Below are 6,578 nucleotides of genomic sequence, written 5' to 3'. Positions count from 1 at the left end.
TGTCTATGTTTAGAGCCTAAACAATGTAAATCGACCTACGCCATTGCACTATGTAATTGTACTATGCTTACTATATCTCCTGCAGTCTGCAGCTGAGATGACAACCCGGACTTGGCTTGTCCAGACCTAACCTGCATGGGCTAATAGTGAAAATTAACTACAAGATGTGATTGGCCGTAAATTACTTATGATCTGGGGGCTTTTTCTTTTGCTTGCGCATGCTTCTAAAAACTCTTGTATTTATACCTCTCAAAAATTGATATTTATGTGTATATGTTTTAATATCCTTTTAAAAAATTTGTCTTTTAAATGGATAGCCTTTAAACCTAACTAGTCATTTAGAACTTGAATGTAAAAAGATATGAAAATATTACGAACTTGAATGTAAAAGGAGAGAAATTCTTTTATCCTTGTAAGCATACCTTCCTTCCAGTTAAGGGTGTTTAAATCCTTTTATTTATTAAATTACTAAAATTTAAACTTGTAGTCATAGAAAAGTAACCTAAAGGTATCGACGCAAGAGCTATTTGTTTTATATGGTATACATGCAACTAAGAAACTTTAGCATGATTGGATGATACACTATAGATGGGGTCCATTTTAAATCATATATTTCTTGCTCGTAGATTTGATTAAATATATGATCATCTCTAATATCTAAAACAAACAGAGATATTCATCTTTCCGTATGCTCTAAATATTATTTAATTATTATAACTAGTTAAAATATTTTATCCTGAATAGGTTTGACCCCACAGAGAAAAATCCTGGGTCCGGTCCTTGGATTATTGGTACAGTTACTAGCATGTCAATTATCCACCAGTTGTAACCCACCTAGCCACGCCAAATCAACCCAATCACACAACCATCACGCATCCCAAAATTATCCTTCTGATCTTATCCCTCATCATACGCAGCAAAGTTGAGTGAACGCATTGGGAGTTAGATGCATTGACTAGAGGGGAAAGAAGAAAAGCAAACTAAGAGGGTGACATCCTAATAGAGAAGACAACAAACAAGACACACACCCACCAATCTGTTCATGAAATCATTCTCCAAAGAACATACAAAAGGAAAAGGCCCATGAAAGTGACACGGGAGGGCAGTGATTGCTAGAGTTGACCCATTTATTGCTTTAAATAAGAAGTTAAGAATATGGAAAGGTGACTTTGATGGTGAAATAAATGGAAATAAAAACCCCCTGAGTTGGAAGCTACTCAAATCATCCATGCAACCCTGTGGACTTGTGGTGGAGCCGCCTCTCCACTAATTATTCCAACTGCCAACTACATTTGTCATAGTAGTAGTAGTAGTAGTAGTATTCATAATAGATAGAATGTGACGGAGGAGGACCACGTTGGATGAATGATGGAAGAAATTAAGAGAAGAAGAGTCTTAAACGAGAAGCGGAAGGAAAAAAAGAAAGAATAGTGGGGCTTAACAACAACCCAATCTTCTCCCCGGGCTTGCTTTTGACAAGCATGAGTGCATCCTTTTGATCGAGCTTTTGGTACGTAAAGATGTGTGGAAAGTAAAGTAAGCGTTAGCTCTACGCGCAGACTTAACCATCATATTAAAAGAAAAGGAAAGAAAAAAAAATGGATACGTGGGAAGAAGAGGAGTAAAAGGATTGTGGTTGGCAAAGCATCTAAAAAAGAAGGGGTTGGGTGATCACAACCCATGCTTTTGTTGCACTACCACGTAACCCCCCCTCTCCTCTCCTCTCCTCTCCTCTCCTCTCTTCTCTTCTCCCCTTAGCTTATCTATATCTATATCTATATCTAATCTAAGCCACTTCATTCACAAGTATACAACCCCTCTCTTTTGCCTTTTTTTTTTAAAAAAAAAAAGAAGAAGAAGAAAACTTTGCCTTGATTTTGGATTGCTCTGCACTCTGTGTGGACTGAAACTCTGCCTTTAGACAACATGCGTATGTGTCCATGATAGAGTCGGTTGCAAATCTCTGTCGGTTTGATGACACTGGTCCCTCCTCTTCCATCACCAATTTGAAATTTGGCCAAATTTAGAGGTCCCCGGATAGCAACTCCATTGCTATGCAATCATGTGGCGGACGCCGGTGACACGTCTGCCGGCCGGTGGATCGCGACGTCCGATGAAGTGGATATATCGAACATTTAATGTTAATCAGTCTTCCTATGATACAGATAGCTCGAAGATGTTATTTTGAAAATTTCTCATTAATGAAAAAGAAAAACTAATAAAGATTGTTTAATTTTGTGGATTGGGCCCATGCATGGATGGATGTATCAACCTTGTAGTCCTAACCCAAAAAGTCCCACAAAGTGGAATTAGATGAGGCTTGTCCGTGACGAAAGCCTTATCCCACATGCATGCATGCTTATCCCTCTCACCTCTCTTTCCTTTCGGCAGTTAAAAGTTGTATATCTTTAGCACTCTCAGCCAGGGGCGGAGAGAGAGAGAGAGAGAGAGAGAGAGAGAGAGAGAGAGAGAGATAGATCTTTCTCCCCTTTGGCTCTGGATCCATAAAAGCGCAAGGCCCACTCATAAGGAGGAGTCTTTAACCCAGGAAATCTGGGCCGCTCACCCCCCCCTGCCAACCTTGCATCAGACCGTCAGATCCGGTCCAACAGTGGTCTACACTTGGGGCCCACCAGATTGCCCCCTGCTTTAGGAATCTCTTCTTTACATGGTGATGAGGTGACTAAAAGTAAGCAGGAGAGAGAGCTCGTCTGGCATTGAGATGGATATCTTAGTGGTAAGAGGGTGATGGTGACAATGCCCTTTCCATTCCATAGCATGGATTCCCCATTAGGATGGTAATATATTTTTGTTTAGTTGGTACTTTTAATGCACTTAGCATATGCAATGGAGATCTCTGAGAAAAAGAGTTCAAAATGAATAGAATTGATTGTGTGCCTTGATGCAGCTCCACTGTATGATGCTTTTCCTGACTGACAAGGAAAGTTTGTAATTTGAAGTAAACAAATTAATAGTAATAGCACTTGCTTTGTCTTGTGTTCTTGGGTCCAAAGCTTTCTTTCCCAGAGGGAGAGGGGCAGAGGGGCATGGTCCCTCTCTGAGAGAGGGATCTCCTTTTAGTGAGGACAACACCAGAATGCTGTGGCCCCTGGAACCCTAATGAGAGGTTCCTGTCCCCTCTGCTACATATGGTGATTAGTCTGAGCAAGAGATCTGTAAATATGGACACAGTGCTCCTCTTGTTCGGGGTTTTCTGAACCTGATGATGACCAATCAATATCATCAGACGCGTCGCAATGCACGACGCGGTTAGTGGGGCCGATAACACCTGATTAAAACTGATGCAGCTGATCATGGCTGCCATGAGATCAGAAGTACCATTGTCTCCATTGCTGATCACAACCAAGAATGTTGTAACCCTGGAGCAAATTGTCATGAGCTTTTTGAGGCTTTCAAGTTCCAACAAAGAAAGGGGGATGAGAGTAGAAGCACAATCCTTGCAAGCCCCCCTTTGGAATAGAAGAATTGGTAAAATATGAGATTTGGCAACTTTATGTGGTCCAGGCTGCAGAGTGCCAAGATTGAAATATATCAAAGCTTGCAAAATAAGATAGTGGGATGATGTTGACGACGGCGATACCAGGTTTACATAGAAAAGAAATATTTAGTTCAAATTATGGAGGGAATTTGATATCTAGCTAGTTTATTATCTTAATATCCACTAGAGAAACAGCTTCTGAGCTTCTAAGATGAGTAAACTAAGAGAAAGAAGCATATCAAAGGACCAATAGATCATTTAGGAAGAATGAGAGACAAGTCTAACATGCATAAGGAGAAGACAACCATGTGATGGATCAAAGACTCATAGTAGGAAAGCATTAAATTAGACCATTAATAATAAATTACTCATGTTGTCTGGTATGGCTCCTTGCTAACATGAGGACTCTGAACACTGGTAGGTGGCTCGTCACCAGCAGACAATAGCTCAACCATGTTCAATGTACCAAGAGAGGCAAGCAAACATTAGGATCTGATCAGAAACAAAGGTCCACATGATGCTATGAGAATGCCACGCTCGAAGAGAACAAGATTAGTTGAATCAACAATGTAGAGAGGAGGAATGCATTCCCCTGACAAGGATGTATTTGATTATTCAACCACTAGCAGATGAATAATGGAGGTTTATGCATGAAAGGGAGAAATGGGTTGACAAGATGATTCTGTTCCCCATCCTTTACAGTATATAAATATAACCTCAAGAAATATTCTGAGACTTTTTATGAGAGATGGCATACCTCAAACTAGAACCAAATCATGCTATCTTAGTTACTTAAAACAAAAGGAGATAAGAACCTTGACAAACACAACAATTTATCTTCTAAGAATAACTACTGACATGGCTAAAGGGGTTTAAAAAAAAAACTGATGAATGTAAGCACTCATTTGGAACTATACTCAACAGTCTATCACATCTGTGGATACTGCAATTCTGCCTATTTCATCTTTCAACATACAGGAAAGAAAATGTGACACATTAGCTGCCTAGGTAACGGGAAGATTTCAAGCTTTCAACTAAAGAAGCATATAAGCAATTATAATGTGAAACCCCTTGGGTGTTTGAAAATAAATGAGGGTGATTTGAAATCTTAATGCGCTCACATTCAGAAAAAAAGAAAAGTCTGATGCACTGTAATCCAGGTGTTATGCATTAGTAATAAATGATAGCTAATTTTAAGTTTTAACCAACTAGGCAAGCTGCGTAAATGAGGTATCAGGTAAATGACAATTGATCCAAAAGCTGCCCATCAAAGAAATATTACTTTTCACATCTTTTCTATGTATACTTTAACAATTGTATACAAATCTGCATCTTCCCATCAACAAATCTATTTACATTATCTTCTGCATTTCTATGTCATATTTAATATATTCTATCATGTTAATCTAAACTGACTAAGTCGTTTCACCATACTTGACCCGCAAATTTCTTCTTCCAGGTCTGATCGACAGTGGTGTCAGCATGTTCAAACATGTTATTCTCATATAATATTTGTCTAGATGTAATTTCAGAAGTAAGATAATGCCAGAAAAGACAAGGATCCAAGTGTAAGAGAGTATTTAGAGATACAGAAAAAGATACAAGTGCCTAGATGTAATTTTCCACCATGTAGACTTCATTATATCCTTAAGATGTTCCCATGCATTCAAAGGGATGCTGCAATCACCCAACTCAAAAAGAGCAGCTCCACTTTAGAACCCATTTTCTTTAATCCTATTAGGTATGCCTCCTCTTCTCTTCCATGTACCTTTATAACAAAACCAATATGTTGAAACTACTTTTAGTGAGATCATAGTAATTGAGTATGGCATGTTATTTATTTCAGATATCACATAAGTGACATTAAAAACATCCTCCTAGAAGATTCTCCAACTTCGAATTTTTTTATTAAGCATTTAGCCATATATTTGTTCAATCAAACAAGCTAACCCTCCAAACCAAGAAAAGGTAAGAACCTTGCGTGTATGTCTAGTTCCGAGCAACACCATTAACCACTACTGCATACTGACTGTAATGGCTGTGTTTCTACATTTTCTAAATCAGAGAGACCAATTAAAGATGTTTCCTTCTTCCAACTTGTAGTGTTTGTCCTCCAGAGCCATCATCCACAGTATGAACGTGCCGAACGATCAAACATATCTAGAGTCAACTCATGAGCAAGCTAGAGACCATGTCTTACCATCTAACCATACTCTCATCAACCTAACTTTTAGAATAACAGCTTTTTAGCTTATAATACCACAGCAAGACGAATTAATTATCATGAGAATCATTCTCTTAATGTCTTATCCTCACTGTTTTCATATATTATCAATAACTTCATATTGAACTGTGGGCAATATGTTTCAAGTTTAACACATTATAGATAAGAAGCAAGAAACTTGCCAAATTGCCACTGTCCTAGTCTTCAAACTAGTTCCAGTTGTTCTCAATCCTCTAGGATACCCTATTCTGGAATGACATTTAATTTAGTTTCCATCCTCATTTTTCCATCTCTATCTAATCTTAGGGTATCTTAATGCAAACAAGACTGAATAAAGTGCACAAACATCCTTAGTGCAGCTTTGCCCTGTAAACATACTTTATTAATATCATTGATCTACTTTTGTCACTTTTGCTAGCTACCTTATTTGTATCATCTCCAATCTAAAATTCCAACTATACTAATGTGCAGGTTTGGCCTCAACCTCCAGACAGATTTAATAAATGAAAAGTAGAATGTTTCAACTTGATGGTTTTAATTCACAACATTTTGATGTCTTCAGTAAAAGTGGACTAATATCCAGTGTAGATGTTCCACGACTTCGTTTAAGTCATTTAAATGACAAGAACAGCATATGAGCATTCTAGCATTCACTGGGTACAAGATCAAAGCAAAACGCTGAAAATAACAACTTCACAATCTAGAATCAGAGCATTAAGCCTTACGACTTCACACTTTGCAATTTTCTTACCTTTCATGTCAGCGTAGCATATAATAGCCTTAGAAAGAAGAGTATTTGCTAGACAGAGTAAGTTAGAACAGCATAACCATTCCTGCTCAGGTAAACAAAGAACA

The sequence above is a fragment of the Typha latifolia genome, chromosome 3 (assembly GCF_019914945.1).
Source record: "Typha latifolia isolate L0001 chromosome 3, TyphaL0001v2, whole genome shotgun sequence".
In the NCBI taxonomy this organism is placed as follows: domain Eukaryota; kingdom Viridiplantae; phylum Streptophyta; class Magnoliopsida; order Poales; family Typhaceae; genus Typha; species Typha latifolia.
Note: the sequence above shows the minus strand (reverse complement) of the source record.